We start from the raw sequence: 24,833 nt of genomic DNA, 5'->3' as shown, positions 1-24,833 counted from the left end.
TCGTGGGACTAAGAGACGCAGACTACTACGCTACACATAAAACCTGAGAAGCAAAGGCGTGCCATACAGCACCAAGAAACACATTCGTTATCTTGTAATAACTTTAAACGGAGTGTGATGTACAAGAATACTGAGTCACCATGGCGTATACCTGAAAGTGACGTTATAAAGGAACCACACTGCAATTTAAAAAAGTCAAATACCACAAACGACTGACCCAGGACACTTCCAGAGTTTCCGTTTGAGGCTAACAGAGTTTCAGAAATAGACAGCGGGGACGCTGCACAGCACTGGGAATGCAGTTGGTGCCACTCGACCGTGTAGCTTAAGATGGTTAAGATGGCAACTTTTGTGTCATATATATTTACCACAGTTGTTAAAAATTACGAATGTCATACTGCAAAACTCACTGAATTATACACTTTAAATGGATGGATCTATGATAAGTGAATTGTATTTCAATGAAACTGCTTAAAAAAAAAAACACCTTTAAAAAGGAGTATACTCTAAGAATGTGAATTCTAATGGCTTCCCTGGTGGTCCAGTGGTTAAGGAATCTGCCTTGCGACACAAGGGCAATCCCTGGTCCCGGAATATCCCCCATGCCATGAAGCCACTGCGCCTGGGCGCCCCCGCTGCTGATGCCGTGCGCTTCGAGCCGGTGCTCCCGACAAGAGAAGCCACCGCTGGAGAAGCCCACACACCGCAACGAAGGGCAGCCCCCACCTGCCACTGCTAGACGGCTAGAGAAAGCCTGCTGACAGTAACGGAGACTCACCGCAGCCGAGAAATAAATAGATCTTAAAAAAGAAAAGTATTCAATCCAACTGATTGGGGCAACTATTTCTCCCCAGGGGCAGCTATTTTGTGTTTCTCCTTCTAGAAACAGTCCAGACATAAACAAGTATATTTTTAAATCATATCTTTTTCTTTTTAATGCAAATTAAAAGAAAGTGACACTCTGTTCAGGACTCTGCTTTATTTCACTTACTGACATATCTCAGATTGCTGCGTATCAGCACACACAGATCTACTTCATTCTCTTCCACTTCTGCACAGAACTCCACTGCAGAGGATTATCACGATTTGTTTAGCGCATCCCCTCAATGTTCACAGTTTGACGGTTTCCAGCCTTCTCCGATGGCAAGCAGTTGCAGGAAGCACCCTTGCACTTACGGCTTTAGACACAGGCATGAATATGTCATCAACAGGAGAAATTCCTAGCTCTGGTATTACAGGTTCAAAAGGTTAATGCATGTTAAATATTAACATTGCTAAATCGATTTTTCTATGGAGTCTACCAATTTATACTGCTACCAAGAATTCATTCATTCATTTTTTTTCATTCAACCAGTATTTGAGTGGCTACTGTGTGCCAGGCATTTTTTTAGGCTCTGGGAACATAGCAATGCATGACAATAACAAAACAAAATCCATTCCCTAAGAGAGCTTGCAGAGACAGGGGGAAACCAAAAAGTAAAATATATCATATTTCAGGTGGTAGGAAATGCTATGGCTAAAATAAGGCAGAGAAAGGACTGCTGGTCAGGGTTCAGTTCAGTTCAGTCGCTCAGTCGTGTCCGACTCTTTGTGGCCCCATGGACTGCAGCCCGCCAGGCCTCCCTGTCCATCACCAACTCCCGGAGTCCACGCAAACACATGGCCATTGAGTTGGTGGTGCCATCCAGCCATCTCATCCTCTGTCACCCCCTTCTCCTGCCTTCAATCTTTCCCAGCATCAGGGTCTTTTCAAATGAGTCAGCTCTTCACATAAGAAGGCCAAAGTATAGGAGTTTCAGCTTCAGCATCAGTCCTTCCAATGAATATTCAGAACTGATTTCCTTTAGGATTGACTGTTTGGATCTCCTTGTAGTCCAAGGGACTCTCAAGAGTTTTCTCCAACACCACAGTTCAAAAGCATCGATTCTTTGGCCAGGGTGTGTGGGTGTGGATTAGTCACTTAGTCGTGTCGGACTCTTTGTGACCCCACGAACTGTAGCCAGTCAGGCTCCTCTATCCGTGGGATTCCCCAGGCAAGAATACTGGAGTGGACTGTCAGTCCCTTCTCCAGAGGATCTTCCTGACCCAGGGATTGAACCCAGGTATCCTGCATTGCAGGCAGATTCTTTACCATCTGAGTTACAGGGAAGATCTTGGCCAGGGTAGGGGTTGGCAATTGAAATAAGATGGTCAGGGTAGGAGAATTCCAAGCCTCGGTTTCCTATCTGTAACGGGGACAATAACAGTACTTATGAGATTAAGTCTGGTAGATAACAGTGACCATTTCACAAACAGAGATAATGTTCCTATAAACAACCTTTCAGGTGAGAAAACCGTCGCCTAAGGAGGAGCAATTTGCCTAAGGTCCCAAGGAAAACAGGTGGCTCAGTCAGAACCAGAACCCAGTCTCCTGACCTTCCGTGCAGCGAACTTCTAAATATACCCAAGGACCAACAGAACTAAGAAGCAATCCAGCTGGGGCTGCTCCCGGCACCATAGTTCAAACGGATGAGTTCTCTGAGAACGTGATTTTCTGCATCAGCGTGGGGGGGGGAAGATGTGAGAGCACATGAGGTCCTTCTTCAAGGAGAAGCAGGACAGCTTCACTGGGGCTCAAGGCTGAGCCTGCTGGGGTTTACTCACAAGACGTTCAGATCCAGGACGGTGCTCTCGGCCAAAGGCAACAAGCTTTCTGGCTGCTGCTGGCCCATCTGCTCCGATGAGACTCCTCCAAACCCTCATCTCCCATTGGTTTCATTCCAAGGAATCTCCTAGAGGAGAGATAAGCAGCAGTTAAATCACAGCTGTGGAAATAATAAGATCCGGATGGGCAGCTGTATCTGTTTGGCCGGGTGAGCATTTCCAAGCGGGCCAAATGCGCTGCGGTGGTCTCCCGGCTCACTCTGCGTGCCGTGCTTACCCGGGGGCCCCCTGCTCCACCCTCAGTCGGGCACTCACTGCTTTCCCGGGCCTTCTGCCTACACAGTGCCCGACCCCTGCCTGGGTTCCAACCTCCTTCAGCCCTGTCCTTTCTTCACGAAGGTCTCCTTACCTCCACTCAGCTTAACCTCTCTTTTAAAAGAAGATGCTTGCTAGTTAACACCATCAGTATGGTGCAGGATCTAGAGAAGTCAGCACTCTGGGCTTGACCCCTGTGGAGAAGTGCTTATATGAACCTGGACAAGTCATTACCTTTTCTGGGCCTCCGTTTTTAAAAAGTAATTTTGCTTATTTATTTATTGGCTGTGCTGGGTCTCTGCTCCTGTGTGGGCTTTTCTCTAGTTGCAGAGAGCGGGGGCTACTCTCGCGATGTGGGGCCCAGGCTCAGTGGTTGCGGGTCTGGGCTCTATGAAGAGGCTCAGTGGTTGCGGGTCTGGGCTCTATGAAGAGGCTCAGTGGTTGCGGGTCTGGGCTCTATGAAGAGGCTCAGTGGTTGCGGGTCTGGGCTCTATGAAGAGGCTCAGTGGTTGCGGGTCTGGGCTCTATGAAGAGGCTCAGTGGTTGCGGGTCTGGGCTCTATGAACAGGCTCAGTGGTTGCGTGTCTGGGCTCTATGAACAGGCTCAGTGGTTGTGGCCCACGGGCTTAGCTGCTCCACGGTATGTGGGATCTTTCCGGATCACGGATCAAACCTATGTCTCCTGCATTGGCAGGCGGATTCCTTACCACTGAGCCACCAGAGAAGCCTCTGGGCCTCATTTTCTTTATGTAAAAATGCTGTATATTATATGGCATTTCAAGTACCATGAAGTTAATTATTCTGCAAAGGGCAGGGAGGGACCCCAGTGATCTACTTAAAGACAAAAGAATACACAGACAGGTAATGAGGCCAAAGGCAGAATTTTTCAGCTTGGAGGCACCAGAACCACTAAATGCTGTCAGGAGGCGTGATGACAACCAATGTCGGCCTGTGAACGGCTCCAGTGTCAAGTCTGGGGTTAGCCATAAACGGAGTTCATATCTAGACAAGAGGCCTCGGTTTCAAATTGTATTCGTACACTGAGTAAGCCTCAATGCGCGGGAATATCCAGGCCAGATCTGGACCTATGCTGCCTGCTCTTGGAAAGGGAACCATGAGAAAGAAAGTGAGCACCGGCCCAGATCAGCAGCTTTTACTTTAACATCATGGTGATCAAGAAACTAGTTTCCTCTGCAAGGCTAAGAACAGGAAGCTTGAGAAACACTCAGTCCGTTAGAGAGACACTGAATTCAAATTAGGGAAAGTGATCTAGAAATATTTCAAAAGATGTCAGGACTAAAAGCAAATGTGTAGATGTTTCCATTTCTGTTTAAACCATGGCCAGTCACAAACAGGTGAAGGCTCTGTTGGGGTCATTTGAGAAAACATGAAAATCTACTGTCAGTAATGTATGCTATCTTCTGAGGTCACATCCATAATCTTAAGTCTACCCACAGAGAGGGGCAGAGAATAGCGTGCACAACAGAGACGCGAGATTCTGAATTGCAAAGTAACCTGAGTTACTACGTCACTGCTCCTGCCTAGAAAAATAATCTGGGCCCCTGATTTCTCTTCTGTACGCCCTACCTCTGGGTTGACAACAAACTCACAGGCTGCAGTCTGCAGCGCGGCGGACACTCAGGGCTGTGGACGCCGAGCCCAGCAGGCTGCTCAGATCTTGCCCCTGCTGGATACCAGCAGACTCAGACTCCAGGCTCAGCTGTGCCTCCTAGCAGAGAAACAGGAGGCGGGGGCACGGCTTTCAAGAAGCCTTCAGTGACTTTCCACTGAGCTGTGGGAAAACTCTGACAGCCGACTGTGGCTGGATCATAACCCAGAGGTCCTGACAACTCCAATCTTTGAAGATTCCTTTCATTCCTTTCCCAAAGGGGAACCTGGCAAACTCCGATTGGTTAATTCCGTTTGCCTTCTTCTCCTCAAGATGTAGGTGCAAAGTGGTGTGTGCTCTCTGGTGGCAAAAGGGTACCAGAGTAACAGCATGTGCGACTGCACCAGCTTATATTTATCTAGTACTTCCTGCTGTCAGGCTCTGTGTATAGACTGTTTTCACTGAATCTTCACAACGACCCAGTGGGGGTGTTACTAGGAATATTCCTCGTTTACAAATGAGAAAACCGAGGCCCAGGGCAGCTGATACCTCGCCTCCGGTCCCGCAGCCTGGGCGTGAGGCGGGGAGATTTAACGTAAGCACTGTGCCGAGCCTGTGCTCCTCACCATCGTGCCGGACTGTGTCCAGCACCAGTACAGACATTCCGAGCTCAAAGGCACTTTAGAGCTCAGAGACCGACCCGCAGCTTTTGCAGCTGAGAAAACAGGCCTGATGAGGGGATGGGATGTGCTTGGTCACAGAGCTGGGCGCTGAGGTAGGGCTCTCCACTCCAAGGTCCAATGCCCTCTCTCAGCTGTAGCAGAGGCCGTGGGTTCTCTGACTCATCTTAAGGATCTGGAGCTCGTTCATATCTTACTCTTTATTCTTTAGGGATTGGAGCTTTATATAAACATAAAAATACTTTCCTAGGCTTTCTTCATAATACACTGGCCTCTTAATTCTTCCTGCCCTTTTAAAGGGACTTCTTTTTTCTAGTATTAACTTGCCTCTCTTTTGCCTTCTCCTTGAAATCCCAAGAAAGTGAAAGCAACTTCTGACAGGTGTTTTTGTAAGAATTTTTGATATCTTTTAACCAAGTTTACCTTTTTTTTAACCAAAGCATCTTAAACACAGCTGAAAGTGAAAGTGAAGTCACTCAGTCTTGTCCAACTCTTTGCAACCCCATGGATTACAGCCTAAGAGGCTCCTCTGTCCATGGGATTTTCCAGCAAGAATACTGGAGTGGGTTGCCATTTATAATTTCTAATTGTCAATCGTCCAGCAAGTGTTTCTGACCTCAGTGTCCTTCCCTGCCCCTCCCTCTCAAGACGAGACCACTAAGGCTCGCCGTGTCGCTCAGCTTCTGCAGGTCATGCTCAGGCCTTGCCCTGCCTCCTGTCATGAAGTCGGTGTCCCCGCTGCACCCAGGTCGTCGCGACACAATGACCGTGGCCCCCTTCCTTCCCACTCCCTTCTTCGCCCAGACCAACAGATTATACCGAGGGGAGTGAGCGTGTGGAAGGAGCAACACGTGCTGGTGGAGTCTGGTCTTTGCAGTCAGACAAACCCTCACCCCTCTGGTCAAGTTCGTTGACTGAGCCGAGCCTCACACGTCATGTGGATGGGGGGCCCCACTTCAAGATGATATGAGAATGGGTTGAAGGAATGTGTAAAGGGCCCCCTAGCACACAACGGATGGGCCTCCCAGGTGGCGCTCATGGTCAAGAACCCCGTCAATGCAGGAGACCTAAGAACCGCAGGTTCAACCCCGGGGTGGGGAAGAGCTTTTAGAGAAGGAAAAGGCAACCCAATCCAGTATTCTTGCTGGAACCGCATGGACAGAGGAGCCCGGAAGGCTAGTCTGTGAGGTTGCAAAAGAGTCGGACACGACTGAAGCAACCCAGCAGCAGCTCACAGCTGCCACTGTCCTCTCTCTCCCAGGTCCCTTTCCTCCCTTCACAAAAAATGTTCAAAACACCTTCATTAAAAAAAAAGCCGTGTCTCACCCTCAAACAATAAACTGTTCTCTCTCCTTCCTCTCGCTCCAAGCAGATTCACACTTTATCCTCACTTTGGGCCCTTCTGTTCCCCTACTCAATTCACTTTGGCCATTATGCACTAAACTCCTACCAGGGACCAGCTCAGCCCATTTTAATACTTTCCCCAGTTCAATACACGCTTGAGAGCTGACGCCACTGCACCATTAACCGCCGCCCAGCACTCTGACCTCGGATGACCTGCTCCTTTCTGCATCTCCTCCAATTCCCCTGAACTTTCTGTCTCACTGCTCTTCACCTCTCATCTCCCTGCGCCCTGTCTCTGGGTGGTCTCTTCTATGCCCATGGATTCAGCAATCACTACGTGCTTATTAGACCTCTGACTCTCACTCTCTCTAGTCCCAGTTCTAAAGCGTAGGCCCCAGACCCAAGTTTCCAACTGTTCACAGGGATGTGTCTTTGGAAGACCCATGAGCATCTAAATTTCCAAATATGCTTTTTCACTCATGGCTCCTGCTTCCTAAATGGTGTCACCATTAAGCCAAGGCTCAAGAAAGAAGCCTACTCATCTCGAATGTCCCTATCTTCCATACGCCATTTGAGTGAACACAAATCTCTTTGATTTTTATTTCCACAGTATCTTCTGAATTTAACCTCTCCACCTCTTTAGATCAGGGTTTGGCCATGTCTCAGCTTATGCTGCAGACTGGAAGCCTTTACTTCTAGTTACTCACCCTGCTCACCCTCTGCACAGATCCATGATTTATCTAATTAATAGATCTGAGCATATAAATCATCTTTTCGTAAAACTTCCAGAGCAGTGACCAAGGGACATCCTGAATATTTATATTCCTAGCTCCCTATTAGAATGAAGGCACCTCATTTTCAATTACCGTATCTTGCTGCAAATACATATACTTTCTAAAGTACATTAGTAATATGCACCCAAAAATATACATCAAGAAAGGTTATTATGTGGAAGATGGCAGAGGTGAAAGACGTGTGCTCATCTCCTCCTGCAAGAGTTGCTGAACTAGCTGTCAAAACCATCAACAGGAGGATGCTGGAACCCCCCCAAAAAGAGACCCCACGTCCAAAGAAGAAGCTGCGGTGAGATGGTGGGAGGGGACAATCATGATAAAAATCACACCCCACACCCACTGAGTGGGCGACCACAGACTGGAAAACAATAATTCCAAAGAAGTTCTCCCACTGCTGTGAAAGTTCTGAACCCCACAGCAGGCTTCCCAGCCCGGGGATCCAACAAGGGGACTGGGAATCCCCAGGGAACCCGACCCTGAAGGCCAGCAGGATTTGACTGTAGGACGTCCACAGGACGGGGGGAAACAGACTTCAGTCTTGGAGGGCACAAACAAATCTTGCCCACACGGAGCCCCGGCAGAAAGGAGCGGCAACCCCACTGGAGGCTGAGCCAAATGACCTGCTGGCGTTGGAGGGCCTCCTGCGCAGGCGCAGGCCAACAGGAGCTCACCCGGAGGACAGGGCCCTGGCCGCAGCAGGCTGGGAAGGTGCCCCCTTGGCATAAGCCCTCTTGGAGTTGCCATTAACCTTACCATAGAGCCCTGCAGACCCCAGGGCTGGGTCTCTCAGGCCAAACAATGACCAGGGAGGGAGCACATTAGCAGATAATTGGATTAAAGCTTTACTCAGCAAGGCCCTGCCCACCAGAGCAAGACCCAGTTTTTCCCATTGCCAGTCCCTCCCATCAGGAAGCTTACAGAAGCCTCTTAGCCTCTTCCATCAGAGGGCAGACAGAAGAAGCAAGAAAAACCACAGTCCCACAGTGGCTAAAACAGAAACCCCAGTATAGAAAATTAATCAGGATGAAAAAGCAGAAAGTTATGTCCCAGATGAAGGAACAAGATAAAACTCCAGAAAAACAACTAAATGAAATGGAGATAGGCAACCTTCCAGAAAAGAATTCAGAATAATGATTGTGAAGATGATCCTGGATCTCGGGAAAACAATGGAGAAGATGCAGGAAACGTTTACCAAAGACCGAGAAGAGCTAAAGAACAAACACAGATGAACAATACTCTAGAAGGAAGGAATCAACAGCAGAATAACTGACGCAGAAAAGGGATAAGTGACCCGGAAGACAGAATGGTGGACATTACCACCACAGAGCAGAATACAGAAAAAGAATGAAAACAAATGAAGACAGCCTAAGAGACCTCTGGGACAGCACTAAACGCACCAACATTCGCACCACAGGGATCCCAGAAGGAGAACAGAAAGGCCCTGAAAAATATCTGAAGAGATAACAGCGGAAAAACTTCCCTAACACGGGAAACGAAATGGTCAACCAAGTCCAGGAAGCACAGAGAGTCCCAGGCAGGATGAACCCAAGGAGGAACACACTGAGACAGTCAGTAATCAAACCGACAAAAATTAAAGATAAGGATAAAAAGTACTAAAAGAAACAAAGGAAAAATGGCAAATGACATACAAGGGAACTCCCATCAGGCTGTCAGCGGATTTCTCAGCAGAAGCTCTGCAAGTCAAAAGCGAATGGCACAACATATTTAAAGTGATGAAACGGAAGAACCTACAACCAAGAATACTCTATCCAGCAGGACTCTCCTTCAGATTTGATGGAGACGTCAAAAGCTTTCCAGACGACCAAAAGTTAAGAGAATTCAGCACCACCAAACCAGCTTACAACAAATACTAAAGGAACTTCTCTAGCCAGGAAACAACCTACAGAAAATAAACCCAAAACAATTATGAAACAGTAATGAGATCACATATATCCATAATCACCTTAAACGCAAACGGGTTAAACACACCAACGAAAAGACACAGACTGGCTGGGTGAATGCAACGTGTGCACGTATACACTTTCACTTACACATCACTCTGCTTGACACCCCCCAGTTCAGTTCATTTCAGTCGCTCAGTCGTGTCCGACTCTTTGCGACCCCATGAATCGCAGCATGCCAGGCCTCCCTGTCCATCACCAACTCCCGGAGTTCACTCAGACTCATGTCCATTGAGTCGGTGATGCAGCCATCTCATCCTCTGTCGTCCCCTTCTCCTCCTACCCCCAATCCCTCCCAGAATCAGAGTCTTTTCCCATGAGTCAACTCTTCTCATGAGGTGGCCAAAGTACTGGAGTTTCAGCTTTAGCATCATTCCTTCCAAAGAAATCCCAGGGCTGATCTTCAGAATGGACTGGTTGGATCTCCTTGCAGTCCAAGGGACTCTCAAGAGTCTTCTCCAACACCACAGTTCAAAAGCATCAATTCTTTGGCACTCAGCTTTCTTCACAGTCCAACTCTCACATCCATACATGACCACAGGAAAAACCATAGCCTTGACTAGACAGACCTTTGTTGGCAAAGTAATGTCTCTGCCTTTCAACATGCTATCTAGGTTGGTCATAACTTTCCTTCCAAGGAGTAAGCATCTTCTAATTTCATGGCTGCAGTCACCATCTGCAGTGATTTTGGAGCCCAAAAAAAATAAAGTCTGACACTGTTTCCATTGTTTCCCCATCTATTCCCCACGAAGTGATGGGAGCAGATGGCATTATCTTCGTTTTCTGAATGTTGAGCTTTAAGCCAACTTTTTCACTCTCCTCTTTCACCTTCATCAAGAGGCTTTTTAGTTCCTCTTCACTTTCTGACACCCCCAAAACTTGTATGTAATTATTTTATATTGTTAGGTTAATCACGTTTCCATTATGGCTTACAACTGTAGTTATTTTTTGTCTGACTGTTGGTTATGAAAACTGATAAACATCTTTTACTATTGTGATTATGCAACTGTTACGTAATACTATTGTATCATGATTGGTCAACAGAAAAATAATATAACTCTAGATCACCAAAACTACCCTTTAATAGAAAAACTTGTAATCATTTTTTAAAATCCTGCATAACAGAATTATTTGGTATTTTTTGAAAAATACAAATGCCCAGGTACCGCTTTTTTCACCAGAGCTCCAGATGTGTCTCTAATGAGCAGCCATGTTTAAAAACAACGGGACTATATGACGATCTTTTACTTTTATCCTGTTTGTTCCACTTCTTCCACTTCATATTCAGTGCTCCCATTTCATTTAGTTTATGTTTTCCAATTTTTCCATCTTTTTTTTTTTTGGTGTTCTTTCTCAAGTCTTTAGTAGAAAAACTTTGGTGTGTATATATATATACACATGTATATATACATGTATAATATATATGTTTTAGAAAACTTACAAATTGTTGCCTAACTAAAAAAATTATGACATTTTGATTCCATTTGTTTGACTTAGTAGGAATAGAATGCTAGATTTCTAATTAAAAAAAATAGGCAACAAGCCACAAAGGTTTACTGTATAGCGCAGGGAGCTATAGTCAATATCTTGTAATAACCTATAATGGAAAATAATTTCAAAAATAATATATGTATATATGTACCACTGAATCACCCTGCTGTGCACCTGGAACATTGTACGTCAACTGTATGTCAATAAAATAAAGAAAAAAAGAAAGGTTATTATATGAATACACGCGCAGTACCATGCCGTGTGCAGTAGAGAATATGAAAGGAATATAAGGTGGTTCCTGTCCTCAAAGAGCTTTTACTCTTTTTGGAGAGACGAAACAAACCCAAGGCTATTAAGCGCCTAAGCTGAGATGCAAACTCGAAAGGCCAGAGGAGCTCACGCGGCGAGGAGTGAGCGTAAGGCGGGGCTTCTGGAGCATAAGGCGGGGCTTCTGGAGCGTAAGGCGGGGCTTCTGGAGCGTAAGGCGGGGCTTCTGGAGCATAAGGCGGGGCTTCTGGGGCATAAGGCGGGGCTTCTGGAGCGTAAGGCGGGGCTTCTGGAGCGTAAGGCGGGGCTTCTGGAGCGTAAGGCGGAGCGTCTGGTGGAGACCGCACGGAGGAAAAAGGCTTCCCAAGGACCTGAAGGGAGGGTGAGGCGAGGACGGCGAGGGAGCCACAGAAGGCACGGGCGCTCCGGGGCGGGAAGGGCAGAGTGTTTGCCCACAGAAAGAAGCCTGGGCCAGCGGCAGTGGCGGGTGATGCTGGGGACCAGTGAGGCCAACCCGGAGAGAAGAGGTCAAGGAAATAGGAGTCTGACCAGATAAAGTAGTAACTTTTTTGAGTGCTCTAACAATACAGAAACTGTCATATACAAAAACTATAATAATACTGCTGCTGCTGCTAAGGCGCTTCAGTCGCGTCCGACTCTGTGCGACCCCATAGACGGCAGCCCACCAGGCTCCCCCGTCCCTGGGATTCTCCAGGCAAGAACACTGGAGTGCGTTGCCATTTCCTTCTCCAATGCATGAAAGGGAAAAGTGAAAGTGAAGACGCTCAGTCGTGTCCGACTCTTAGCGACCCCATGGACTGCAGCCCACCAGGCTCCCCCATCCATGGGGTTTTCCAGGCAAGGGTACTGGAGTCAAAGGCAAAGAAGATCACTCCTGCTTTCAGAAAGCTCAGTGTCCAGAGATGGGCGCCAATGAATATCTAAGAAGCAGTCACTCACACAGCCATGTGTTAGGTGCTGTAACAAATACATAAGGACGTGGGAGTAAAAGTATTAGATTAAAGGAAAAGGCTCTGTCAGACAAAAGCACCAGAATCGGAGAAATTAGGAAATCAGCCTCCTGGCGAGGACAGTCACCCAGGCAAAAGCCCGCAAGTGAAGCGGTGATGGTGGATGCAGTAAGACTGGAAAAGAGGCAGAAGACAAAACATTCTAGATTTCTAATTCTAGAAACGATTAATGTAAGAGAATCAGACACGTTTTTACGCCTGGAAGCCCGAGAGGAAGACATTAGTGAGAGGCGATGAATTCATTTGATGGCGACACTGAGTTGAAGACAAAGCAGGGCTGGAGAACGTGACAGGCCTTAACACAGGAAGATGTGTTTAAAAATCATTTTATTTCCTCTTGGCTGTACTGGGTCTTTGTTGCAGCGAGGGCTTTTCTCCGGTGTTGGCGAACAGGGGCTGCTCTCTAGCTGTGGTGCTCAGGCTTCGCGTGGTAGCAGCCTCTCTTGCTGTGAAGCACGGGCCCGGGGGTGCGCAGGCTTCAGCAGCTGCAGCTCCCGGGCTCTAAGGCACAGGCTCAACAGCTGCGGCCCTCGACTTGGTTGCTCTGCGGCATGTGGGACCTTCCCAGATCAGGGATCAAACCCATGTCTCCTGCATTGGCAGGCAGATTCTTTACCACTGAGCCACCAGGGAAGCCCAATACACCAAGACTTGGAAACAAGATAATTTTTTAACATTGTTAGCGCGCAGCCCTGAGTCGTACATAACGAAAGAATTTCAAATATTTTAATAAACTCTCTGCCGGTAGGATGGCCTCTGTGTTTTATTTTTCTCCTCACATTTTGCTAGTTTCTGTTATCAGTTCTCTCTTGCATCATCCTTTCTACAGAAATGAGGTAGAACATAACAAAGCTGAAACACACAAGAATTTATCTATCCAAAACCGATTCCAAAAACGCTGTGTTTGCTCATCACTTCTCTGAAACTCTTCTGTCAGAGTTGCATTCATGGTCAATCTACAATCCAGACTTCACCATCACGCTCTGTTAAAACCTCCAACCTCATCATCCAATAATTTAGCTCTTGATGTTTTTTCAAAAATAAAATCCACTCTCAGAAAAAAAAAAAAAAAAAAAACCTTATCAGCACTAAAGTTGTTCCAGAAGCTGTGACCCAGGCAACATCCACAGGGACTTTTCAAATATTCCAAGGAATGGCTCCATCGCTATGGGGAAGGGATATCCCTACCAAGAGTGGGGCATCATACTGCTGATTATTTCACAGACCTGGTTTTCATTTAACTCTTGAAGCAGCCATAGAAGCAAGTATTATCATCTTATGCTGCTGCTGCTGCTGCTGCTGCTAAGTCGCTTCAGTCGTGTCCAATTCTGTGTGACCCCAAGGACTGCAGCCTACCAGGCTCCTCCGTCCGTGGGATTTTCCAGGCAAGAGTACTGGAGTTGGGTGCCATTGCCTTCTCCGTCATCTTATGCTAAAGAAGAGTAAAAGAAGGTGCAGACAGGAACAGAGACGCAGGCTTGCAGAATAGCCTCTGGACACGACGGGGGAAGGAGAGGGTGAGACAACCGAGAGAGCAGCATTGGAACGTACACACCGCCACGTGAGACATAGCTGGTGACGGGGAGCTGCTGTGCGACACGGGCACAGCCCCGTGCTCTGCAGCACCCGGAGGGGTGGGAGGTGGCAGGAGGCTCAAGAGGGAGCAGGCACATGTGCAATTACGGCGGACTCACGCTGCTGAAAAGAGTATCGCAAAGCAGACGCCAACCCAATATTGTAAAGCAATTATCCTCCAATTAAAAATAAACTTTTTAAAAAATTAAAAAGAAGGTTCAGAAAAGTTACTTTCTCAAGGTTATAAAACTAATACATAGCAGAGTTGGGAATTTTAAAACATGATTTCACCACCGTACCACACTGCTTTTGATAAAATGACCCAATGTTTGGGGACGTTATTAAACAGCATTGTTACTGTATCATCTTGTCTTGTATGGTCATGGTTGTAATAGTCTTTTAATTTCATTTATTTCCCCATCATTTTCTGTATCTATTGATTTGAGAAAACATGAACAACCAGCCATGAAAAGTCTGTAATAGATCTTGAATTAAGTCTACCTCATAAAAATATAGAACATTAGAAACAAATATCTTTAAATCATCAGGCCTGTCTCCTGATAATATGGTTTTAAGTATGTTACAATCCAGGTCAACAAGCAAATAGTATTCCCTTCTCCTTAGGATAATGTGTTCAGCTGAAGGTTCTCATGTATCTGCCAGCAGGGCTTTATTCATGAACTCTCTGCTGAATACAGAAAGTTTTATTTATTCCTCCTTTAAACTCTACTCCTTCAACACTGGAACACCATACACATTTATATATAGCAGATGATTATACTATCTTAAACTGGGTTGGAAGCCTGGCAGGCTTGAATTATTTAAGAGAAAAACATTTCCACTTGTCCTGCCAAACGCATTGATCAATGTTCACTTAAGTGATGCAATCATCGCTTCTCATTTTGCAAGGTCTCTCTCTCTCTTCAGGTGACTAAGCAGTCTGCAATCTTCCTTCCTTTAGTTGGATAATTTTCAGGCTTGTCTTACCCTTCCGGTTTTTACGACTTCATGCATCTTCTCCTGTGAATACAATACAAGGTTTCATGGCTAGAATATTTCTTCAGCACATGTCTCTAGAATTCCGTCTTGCCGAACACGGGTCCAGTGCGGCTGTTTATCTATGCTGGTGCCCCAGACACACCGGCTACTCTGTAATGGCCACCCCTTTTCTGCTTGCAGTCCTGCTTTTCCCCCTTCTTGGATCGACCTTCCTGTGTCCTCCACATAGCCTTCTGGCTCAGATGCTTGTTCCCCCACCTCTGGACCTGTGTGGCCCTTTTGGTAATGTTACCGCCCAACATGGTAAACACAGCTACTGTTTATTAAGCACTAACCATGTGCTGTCTCTGGAGCCTCATGTCTGTAATACAAACTGCCCAGCTTTTCCTCCTCCCCTCTCACATCACTCCTGTGACATGGTGACATCCTCTGTGAAGAGTGTCACTTGGAGGCCTGGCACACAGCAGGCACTGGATAAACAGGTACCATTATTAGATTAGGAGAAAGAGCACCACAGGACTTATCCACGTTTGACCCCAGTGCTTGGCCCAGTTGTCTGGCTTACTCAATACACGTTTACAAAACTAACCAATGAAGGGAATAAATGTTAAACGTCTGTATGATCCTTGAGAGACAAGCTGTGCAGCTTGCCGTGGACAGCTAACACTTAACTCTTTGGAGTCTAGACAGGAAAATCATCCAGTTAAGTAAACAGAGATGGGGCTGGGGAGCCCAGAAGCACTGCCTAGAGGTTCAGAAGGACGCATGGTCTCATGTTCAGGAAGCTCTTGCTGGCTCGTGATGGAAGAGGCTGATGTGGAAGATGGCCTCTTGCGGCACGCTCCGGGCACAAGCCGGCACCAGTTTGGCTCCCAGAGGCGGAGGGCATGGTCAAATCAACTCCGTTGACCAGGGAGAAACTTAGGGCTGTAAGAAGCCTCCTGATGACGAAGGGGGTGCTTCATGTCTTAGGGAATGGAAGCCTAAACCTGCCGCACACACAGACCCAAAGGTGCGCCTCTGGGGCGCCGGGATCTGGCGGTGGCAGGAAGTGGTCTGTGTTGGAGTCTGTCCACAGCTAGCAGGGCCCAGCGAGCAGAATGAGACTCAAGCCGTTGGCAGTGCTAGGTTTAAAAGGAGGCATGCCAGAAAGAGGTTGGATCCAAGAAACAAAACCTAAATTCAGTTACTGAACTGGAGTGCAAATGTGTTTAATGCCCCAACCATGGCAGACTAGTTATTTGACTTGGGACATTAATTATTCAGGCAGGGCTAGCAGCAAGGTTGAAATCTAAAGTGGGACTCAGATCCCGGGACTAAGGACAGAATTTGCCACTGGGAAAGCCATTGGGGAAGCAGAGAATCTGGCACCTACTGCGATCCCGCAAGCCCTTTGCAGTGGATAAGAAGCATGCGGCACCGCCTCTCCAGCACAGTCTACCCGGCTTCAGCGCTGATGACCTTTAGATACTGGTTGTCTGTGGATGGAACACAAGCCTGACTGGTCTGGATTAACAGGTACCTTCCCGCCCATGTTCACTCGCTTTGCCCTCAGGCTGCGTGCAGCTGCGTGCAGGGTCTCTCAATCCCTACGCGGTGTTTCTGCCCTAACTGATCGCCAGACACAACCACTTTCAAGGTGAAAAAACTCTTCACAACCACAGGTTAGATGTTGCAACCTGATCAGGCACAGTTAGGTCCCAGAATCTAGGTCCACACTGCTAGCAATTAAAGTGCTCCTTTTTGATTAAAACCAACCAAGCCAAACAAATACACTCTGACAAACACGACTTCCACTGCTGCTGCGAGCCTTGCTAAACTCTTCCCATCACCTGGTTCTTCAGTAACAGATTCACCTTGACTTTCACTTCTTCAGAAACCAAACTATCTAACTGGTCTATGGTCTATTTGTGGCTCTTTGGATTTGATATCCCTAAGGGTTTTTTTGTTTGTTTGTTTTTTGGTTCATGTTAAAGCAATATGTTCAAATCACGGACTATCTGGTCCAACTACCCATCTGATGGCTGACTTTCTTCTACAACACTCCCACCAAGTGGCCATGGGGACCATGCTTGAACACTCAGAATGACTGAGAACTCACTGCCTACAGAGGCAGTCAGTTTCATCTTTGAATCCCCTGCTGGAAGAACTGGGGCTGAAATGCACCTCCCTGTGTTTCTACCCATTGACTCCAGCGCCTCTCCTTAGGGCCATGTGGAACAAATATAAGCCTCTTACACACGGCCCACTCCAGAGATCTGAACCAAGTGACAATATCATTCCTGTGTTTGTTTTGCTGGATAAATGTCCCCAGTGCCTTCAACCATTTGCTGCTATGAGATGGTCTCACCAGCGTCATCTCTCTCTTTTCTGGCTGTACTCAAAATGATCTATACGCCACACATATAGCCCAGAGACAGACAGATTACAGGTGTGTTCTGGACACTAACCCTCTCATAATGCAGCCTGAAGACTAAATCAGCTTTTCTGCAGCTACAACACTCAGTCCACTCACACTGAGTTTATGAACAGCCAAACACCCCTAAATGCCGCACATATTGCTGCTAAGCTCACTGCATATTCATGTCATTGTTTTAGGGACAGCAGGAAGTTGGAAGGAAGGTTCAAAAAGTTTCATTTTACCACATTGAAACTTCATGAAACTTGGGTCCCAAAAATTCAACCTAGGATTTTGCATTCCTAATGATGCATCAACCTGTGCTTAGGTTGCTAGCCCAAATGATTAGACACACTAATGATGGGTCAGGGACTAGGTTTCAGCTTAGGCAAGTCAACTTTGATTTATTTCAGCTTCCCTCGGAATGCCGCCTTCTTCAAAGTTACTCGTCTGTTACATGTATGCTTTTGATTACCAGAAGAACTGGCAGAAAGAGTATAAATGATTCAATACAAAGATACTATCACCACGGAAAAATACCCCAAAGATAAGCATCCAGTACATTAAGGATGGTATATTTATGATTTTCCATGGGAATATTATACCTGAACACCTTTTCCTTGATTACAAATATCTTGAAAAAATACTCCTTTGTAGATTTGCAAAGATATTTCCACTTCGCTTATTTGATTATTTCAATTCAAGAAAGTAGAGTGGGTATTGTCATACTCATTTATAGATGCAGAAACAGAGCTAGAAAGGTCATGACTTGTCCTGGGGGAGAACCAGGACAGAACCCCAAGCCCTGGGATTTCTAGTCTGGTGCAGTTCCCCCTAGGCCATGGCGCTCTAACACAAGAGTGTCCTGGTCCTGGCCTCAGAGCACTCCTGGCCAAGGAGCACTCCTCTAGCTGCCAGCCACACGTTCTCCACTTGCCCCTGCCATATAGATTAAAAAAAGGAGGGGGGGAGCTCAGTGAAAAGCTAAACTCTAGCCATCATAAAACTTATGAGAATTAGTCCCTTTAACTTCAGAGATCAGGAAGAGATATCAAGTAATTTATCTAAAGCTGCAGTTGCTTAATAGCAAAACCAGGATTAGAGTCTATTTATACACCCAATTCAACGCTCTTTCTTTATACCACATTGTTTCTCAAGACGCACGTAGGCAGCTGTCTGTTACCTTGCATGCTAAGTCGTCTCAATCCTGTTTGACTCTTCGCAATCCTATGGACCGGAGCCAGTCAGGCTCCTGTGTCCATGGGATTCTCCAGCCAAGAATACTGGAGTGGGTTTCCATGCCCTCCTCCAGGGGATCTTCCCGACCCGGGGATAGAAGCTGTGTCTCCTACATCTCCTGCGCTGGCAGGCGGGTTCTTTACCTCTAGCACCACCTGGGAAGCCACAGGGATCTGTGTGTTACCTGTAGCTAGGACATTTCTGAAGATGAGGCCTGATGTGTGTTATCTTCAACTCAAGCCAGTGATGGCTAAAGATCCTGCCAAACTCCTAATCCAAGGGACTATGGGTGAGGAGATAATCAAAGAGGGATTGACGATGACATGTTGAACTTGCAACCTCCCAGTAAACAGAGCTACATGAAGTAGCCCATGAAGGCAGACTTCTTCCCCTCAACAATACTGTTACAGAAGTTGCCCCAGGACTTGGACGGCTGTGTGCATCCATCCAGGACTTGGGTCAGAGATGTAAAGAGGTGTAAAGACAGCTGAAAAGGAGACAATTATGAAGCTGCCACTGCTATGGGTGGTCTTTTTAAAAAGCAGGCTAAATATTTAGCTACAAAAGGACCCTGTGACTTATAAACACTTATAAATATTTATATGGTGTTTAATTCACTTCAACAATCATTTGTTGAGCTCCAATTATACACAAAGCACTTTATTTCCAAAGGCATGTCATACTGCTATCCTCAAGAAACTTAATAGCTTCAATAATATGGAAACACAGAAGTGGGAACTTCAGCAACCCTGAGGAGCCAGGAAAGGATTTGTTGAAGAGGAGACACCTGAATTGAATCGTAAGGTCTGGGTGAGAATTTTCCAGCTGAATAAAAAGCTGAGCAAAGACAGAGGCATGAAACGGTGCAGCGTCTGTGCGACTAGAAGCAGTCGACGGGGCTGGAGCCCAAAGTGCGGGCAGGGCAGGGTTACAGCACAGAACGAGGCCGAGTCAGAGGGCCTGACGCCGCCACCCTGGGCTTTGGCCTAAACTAATGACGTGCTGCTCAAGAGCAGATCACTCTGGGCACCAAGGCCAAGGAGGAACTTGAAGTTGGGAGGCAGGAAGACTGATCGTGACTTGGTTGAAGTAATTCAGATGATCAGAGCCTGTGCATGGATGTATACGTAGCAATAGGAATGTATAAGATGTATCACATAGGTCATATTCCAGAAAAAAATGAGGCTACTGAATGACGTTTCCTGAGGGGTGAGGTCTCCTGATTTAAATATTCATCTTAGGATTTTTTCTCATACCTGACACTTCTGTCATCAGAGCTCCCTTCCGTCGGATCTCCCACTAAATGGAGGTGATCACTGCATTTTAGCGTTGGTCAGCTAACATTAACATGGACTATGAAAGTTTACTGAGGGTAAGGAAGGCCTTGCAGGGATGGGCAGGGCTAGTCATGAAGGCAGAAGCAATGGATTCAAAGCAAAAACAAGGAACAAAAGTTTAAGCTCCTCGAAAAGAGACAATGAAACTCCATCAGTTCAGTTCAGTCCCTCAGTCGTCTCTGACTCTTCTCGACCCCATGGACTGCGGCACACCAGGCCTCCCTGTCCATCACCAACTCCCGGAGTTTGCTCAAACTCATGTCCATTGAGGCGGTGATGCCATCCAACCATCTCATCCTCTGTCGTCCCCTTCTCCTCCTGCCCTCAATCTTCCCCAGCGTCAGGGTCTTTTCCAATGAGTCAGTTCTTTGCATCAGGTGGCCAAAGTATTGGAGCTTCAGCATCAGTCCTTCCATTGAATATTCAGGACTGATTTCCTTTAGGAGTCACTGGTTGGATCTCCTTGTAGTCCAAGGGACTCTCAAGAGTCTTCTCCAGCACTACAGTTCAAAAGCATCAATTCTTCAGCACTCAGCTTTCTTTATGGTCCAACTCTCACATCCATACATGACAGGAAAAACCATGAAAACTCCATATGTCACCATATTGCCTGGGCGGGCCCTGCTCTACTACAAAATCCATTTTCAGGCAACTTGGGTGCACCATGCCAAAACTCTTTCGTGTGAGTCACTTAAGTATACACAAGGATAGTAATATTAACAATAAAATACACCCTAGCAAAGAAGAAGAGCTATAATTTCTGAGCTAAGGAGCACCATATAGGGACAAGCTAACCCAGACACTGGGCCTTTAGAAATCGTGTCCCTTAAGGTCTTTCCCTCTTGACTGACTACAAGTGAAATATTGGCGCCTGTATTTTTACTTCCAGTAAGTATCATGTTTAATTTGGAAATCTGACAAATACCAAGAACTCCTCCCCCACAGTTCAGTTCAGTTCACTCCCTTAGTTGTGTCTGACTCTTTGCGACCCCATGAATTGCAGCACGCCAGGCCTCCCTGTCCATCACCAACTCCCGGAGTTCACTGAGACTCATGTCCATCGAGTCGGTGATGCCATCCAGCCATCTCATCCTCTGTCGTCCCCTTCTCCTCCTGCCCCCAATCCCTCCCAGCATCAGAGTCTTTTGCAGTAAGTCAACTCTTTGCATGAGGAGGCCAGAGTACTGGAGTTTCAGCTTTAGCATCATTCCTTCCAAAGGAATCCCAGGGCTGATCTCCTTCAGAATGGACTGGTTGGATCTCCTTGCAGTCCAAGGGACTCTCAAGAGTCTTCTCCAACACCACACTTCAAAAGCATCAATTCTTCGGCGTTCAGCCTTCTTCACAGTCCAACTCTCACATCCATACATGACCCCTGGAAAAACCATAGCCTTGACTAGACGGACCTTTGTTGGCAAAGTAATGTCTCTGTTTTTGAATATGCTATCTAGGTTGGTCATAACTTTCCTTCCAAGGAGTAAGCATCTTTTAATTTCATGGCTGCAGTCACCATCTGCAGTGATTTTGGAGCCCAAAAAAATAAAGTCTGACACTGTTTCCACTGTTTCCCCATCTATTTCCCATGAAGTGATGGGACCGGATGCCATTATCTTCGTTTTCTGAATGTTGAGCTTTAAGCCAACTTTTTCACTCTCCACTTTCACTTTCATCAAGAGGCTTTTGAGTTCCTCTTCACTTTCTGCCATAAAGGTGGTGTCATCTGCATATCTGAGGTTATTGATATTTCTCCTGGCAATCTTGATTCCAGCTTGTGTTTCTTCCAGTTCAGCGTTTCTCCTGATGTACTCTGCATAGAAGTTAAATAAGCAGGGTGACAATATACAGCCTTGACGTACTCCTTTTCCTATTTGGAACCAGTCTGTTGTTCCATGTCCAGTTCTAACTGTTGCTTCCTGACCTGCATATCGGTTTCTCAAGAGGCAGGTCAGGTGGTCTGGTATTCCCATCTCTTTCAGAATTTTCCACAGTTTATTGTGATCCACACAGTCAAAGGCTTTGGCATAGTCAATAAAGCAGAAATAGATGTTTTTCTGGAACTCTCTTGCTTTTTCGATGATCCAGCAGATGTTGGCAATTTGATCTCTGGTTCCTCTGCCTTTTCTAAAACCAGCTTGAACATCAGGAAGTTCACAGTTCACATATTGCTGAAGCCTGGCTTGGAGAATTTTGAGCATTACTTTACTAGCATGTGGGATGAGGGCACTTGTGCGGTAGTTTAAGCATTCTTTGGCATTGCCTTTCTTTGGGATTGGAATGAAAACGGACCTTTTCCAGTCCTGTGGCCACTGCTGAGTTTTCCAAATTTTTTGGCATATTGAGTGCAGCACTTTCACAGCATCACCTTTCAGGATTTGAAAGAGCTCCACTGGAATTCCATCACCTCCCCTAGCTTTGTTCGTAGTGATGCTTCCTAAGGCCCACTTGACTTCACGTTCCAGGATGTCTGGCTCCAGGTGAGTGATCACACCGCTGTGATTATCTTGGTGGTGAAGATCTTTTTGTACAGTTCTTCTGTGTGTTCCTGCCCCCTCTTCTTCATATCTCCTGCTGCCCACAGTTCACAGTGACACTGAGAGGATCAAGTGGGACAAAGAGGCAAGAGCTTTTGTGTGCTGTGAAGTGCTAAGTGGGTCACAAGCGGCCCTTTTGGTTCACAGGAGAAAAGAGGAAGATGGGTCTCCATGTCATGGCTTGTGCAGGGACTGCTCACCAGTGATGATCATAAAATCATTCAAATCTTTCAAATGTTGATGAGCACAGTCCACAGTACCCTAAGTGCCTTCTCTAAGAATTAAAATTAATGTACACTATGAATTTAAAAGTAACACCTAAAACAAACGGATACATCTTTAACAAATCAGCTCTGTCTATAAAACCAGCCTCTATAATGAAACTGTGTCATGAACATGCATGTAAATAGATAAGTTTATATGTGACTAGATTGTTAGACTCATATTTTATTAGAATTAGAAAAGGCTTAGTTTCTACACACTGTATTCCCAGATTTCTTCCCTTCCCCGTCTTTCTTACAACAGGAAGACTGAGGTCATGGTAGAACCCAGACTAAACTACAAACTTCCTGACTCCTGGTATAAGGCTCTTTTTTCCTCTATAAAACGACACTTCAAACAAAAAATATAACAAAACCCCGATTTTTAAAATGTTAGTATCACATGCTTTGAATCTTTGAAGAACTATACGTCAGCAAATGACCCCTATTCCATCCTTCCTGTTCATGCTGTATACAACTACCGAATTATTACACATCCATAAACCAAACCGTATCGCCACAGAGAGCGCTGGTGTTCATAACAAGGAGAGTCCCTCCCTGTAGTGTGTTTGCACGCAGTTAGAACCTTTGGGATTTGGCTGGATTTGCAAAGAGAACTAGGGCAGAGCCTATTATCTGTTTTACTCATTACCACAGAAGAATCTAGTCAAGCGTCTTATTATTTAGAATGAAAATTAATTGGGTAAATTAAAAAAAATTTAACATAATTTTTTTAATCCTTCTCAAATACATGTTTCATATTTGTGAAGCTCTGGTTTATAATGACCTAGGGTGAATGACCTGTCACCAAACAATAGGGCAAGATGGATTAAGCAATTTAACTGTAATAAGAGTTTCTCCTTCTGCTTCAAGGTCCAGCTCAAATGTCATCACTTTAATGAATCTGTCCTTGATCCCTTCAGCTTTAATTCCTCAGCAGTCATTTATTCAGTGCCAAAGCCCTGAAGATACAAAAGTAGATCAGATCCAGTTCCTGCCTAGAGCTCAGAAATAATTACATAATAGTGTTTGAAAAATGCTCTAATAGAGGTATCCATAAAGGGTTAGTGGAGTCTAACTTCTCCTGGAGCAACTGGAGGAGACTTAACAGGAAGGGATATGTAAGCTTTGTCTTGGAGGATGAGTAAGAGGTCACAAAACAGAAGATGGTAGGTCATTCTAAGCAGGAAGATAATAAAAGAGAGTATAAAGGATGTTACGATGTTAGTTTTAGAAGGACAACCAAGGATAGACATCAGGGGTAAGGAGTCAAGTTAGAAGACTGGCAGCGATTCAAGCAAAAGATGACATGATTGCAGGCATGAGGTGGGAGAGGGAAAGAGTTTAACAAAAGGCAGGAGATAAATTTAGCAGAACTTGATTGTATGGGAGCAAGAACATGGAGGAGCCGGGGATGACTCTCAAAGGCTTGGCAAATGAGTGGGCAGTGAGGCCATTAACTAAACTAGGAAATACCACAATAGAAGATAAGAGCAGGCGGAAGAAGGGAGGCTCAAATTCCCTCTGAGGCATTCTGAGTTGGCAATAAGGCCTCTACTTTGAGGTCTTGAATTATCTCCCTTTCTATGCCAGAAATCACCCTTTCCTGTGAGCTCCAAGGCATCTTGTGTTTTTCAAACCGAATTATTCAAATCTGCTGTATTGGGACCTCCCTGGTGGTCCACTGGCTAAGACTGCGCTCCCAACACAGGGTGCTCCAGTTTGATCCCAGGGCTTCCCAGACAGTGCTGGTAAAGAACCCACCTGCCAGAGCAGGAGACATAAAACACTCGGTAGGGAATCAATCCCTGGGTAGGGAAGATCCTCTGGAGGAGGAAATGGTAACCCACTCCAGTATTCTTGCCTGGAGAATCCCATGGACAGAGGAGCCTGGCGGGCTACAGTCCATGGGGTCTCAAAGAGTCAGACACGACCCGCCTGTCAATGCAGGGAAATGAAGTATACCCTGGTTCCACCCCTGGGTTGGGAAGATCCTCTAGAGGAGGAAATGACAACCCACTCCAGTATTCTTGCCTGGAGAATCCCATGGACAGAGGAGCCTGGCGGGCTACAGTCCATGGAGTACCACAGAGTCCGGCATCATCTGCCGACCAAACCGCAACCAGCACAGGGAACTGGATCCTGCTGGCCACCAGCCGCAGCCAAGAGTTCAGGCGCTGCAACTAAAGACAGTCCGAGCTGCCACCCAAGACCCGGGGCAGCCAAATAAATAAGCCGTGGCTTGTTTTTCAATCTGCTGTATTTGCAGAATCTGTCCCTACCTGAAACCAGGGGGGAAAGGTGCCAGGTCTTACTGATCTGCGCAACGCCCTTATCTAGGAGCCTTACGCACTGCCAG

At 46.2% G+C, this 24,833-nt stretch overlaps 1 long non-coding RNA gene across 2 annotated transcripts; it reads right to left on the bottom strand.

The window, feature by feature from the left end:
• Positions 1–969: 969 nt before the first annotated feature.
• Positions 970–3,053, bottom strand: LOC129629628 (uncharacterized). 2 transcript variants are annotated; one of them, XR_008703297.1, is made up of 3 exons: positions 3,013–3,053; positions 2,416–2,771; positions 970–1,178 (listed from the first exon to the last, which is right to left on the bottom strand). It is a non-coding gene; the product is annotated as an uncharacterized LOC129629628 (long non-coding RNA). The 2 variants fall into 2 exon arrangements; XR_008703298.1 differs by having other exon boundaries at positions 970–2,225; positions 2,644–2,771.
• Between the last annotated feature and the right edge of the window lie 21,780 nt (positions 3,054–24,833).

The sequence above is a fragment of the Bubalus kerabau genome, chromosome 16, assembly GCF_029407905.1.
Source record: "Bubalus kerabau isolate K-KA32 ecotype Philippines breed swamp buffalo chromosome 16, PCC_UOA_SB_1v2, whole genome shotgun sequence".
In the NCBI taxonomy this organism is placed as follows: Eukaryota; Metazoa; Chordata; class Mammalia; order Artiodactyla; family Bovidae; genus Bubalus; species Bubalus kerabau.
This window is presented reverse-complemented; position numbering and strand designations above follow the sequence as displayed.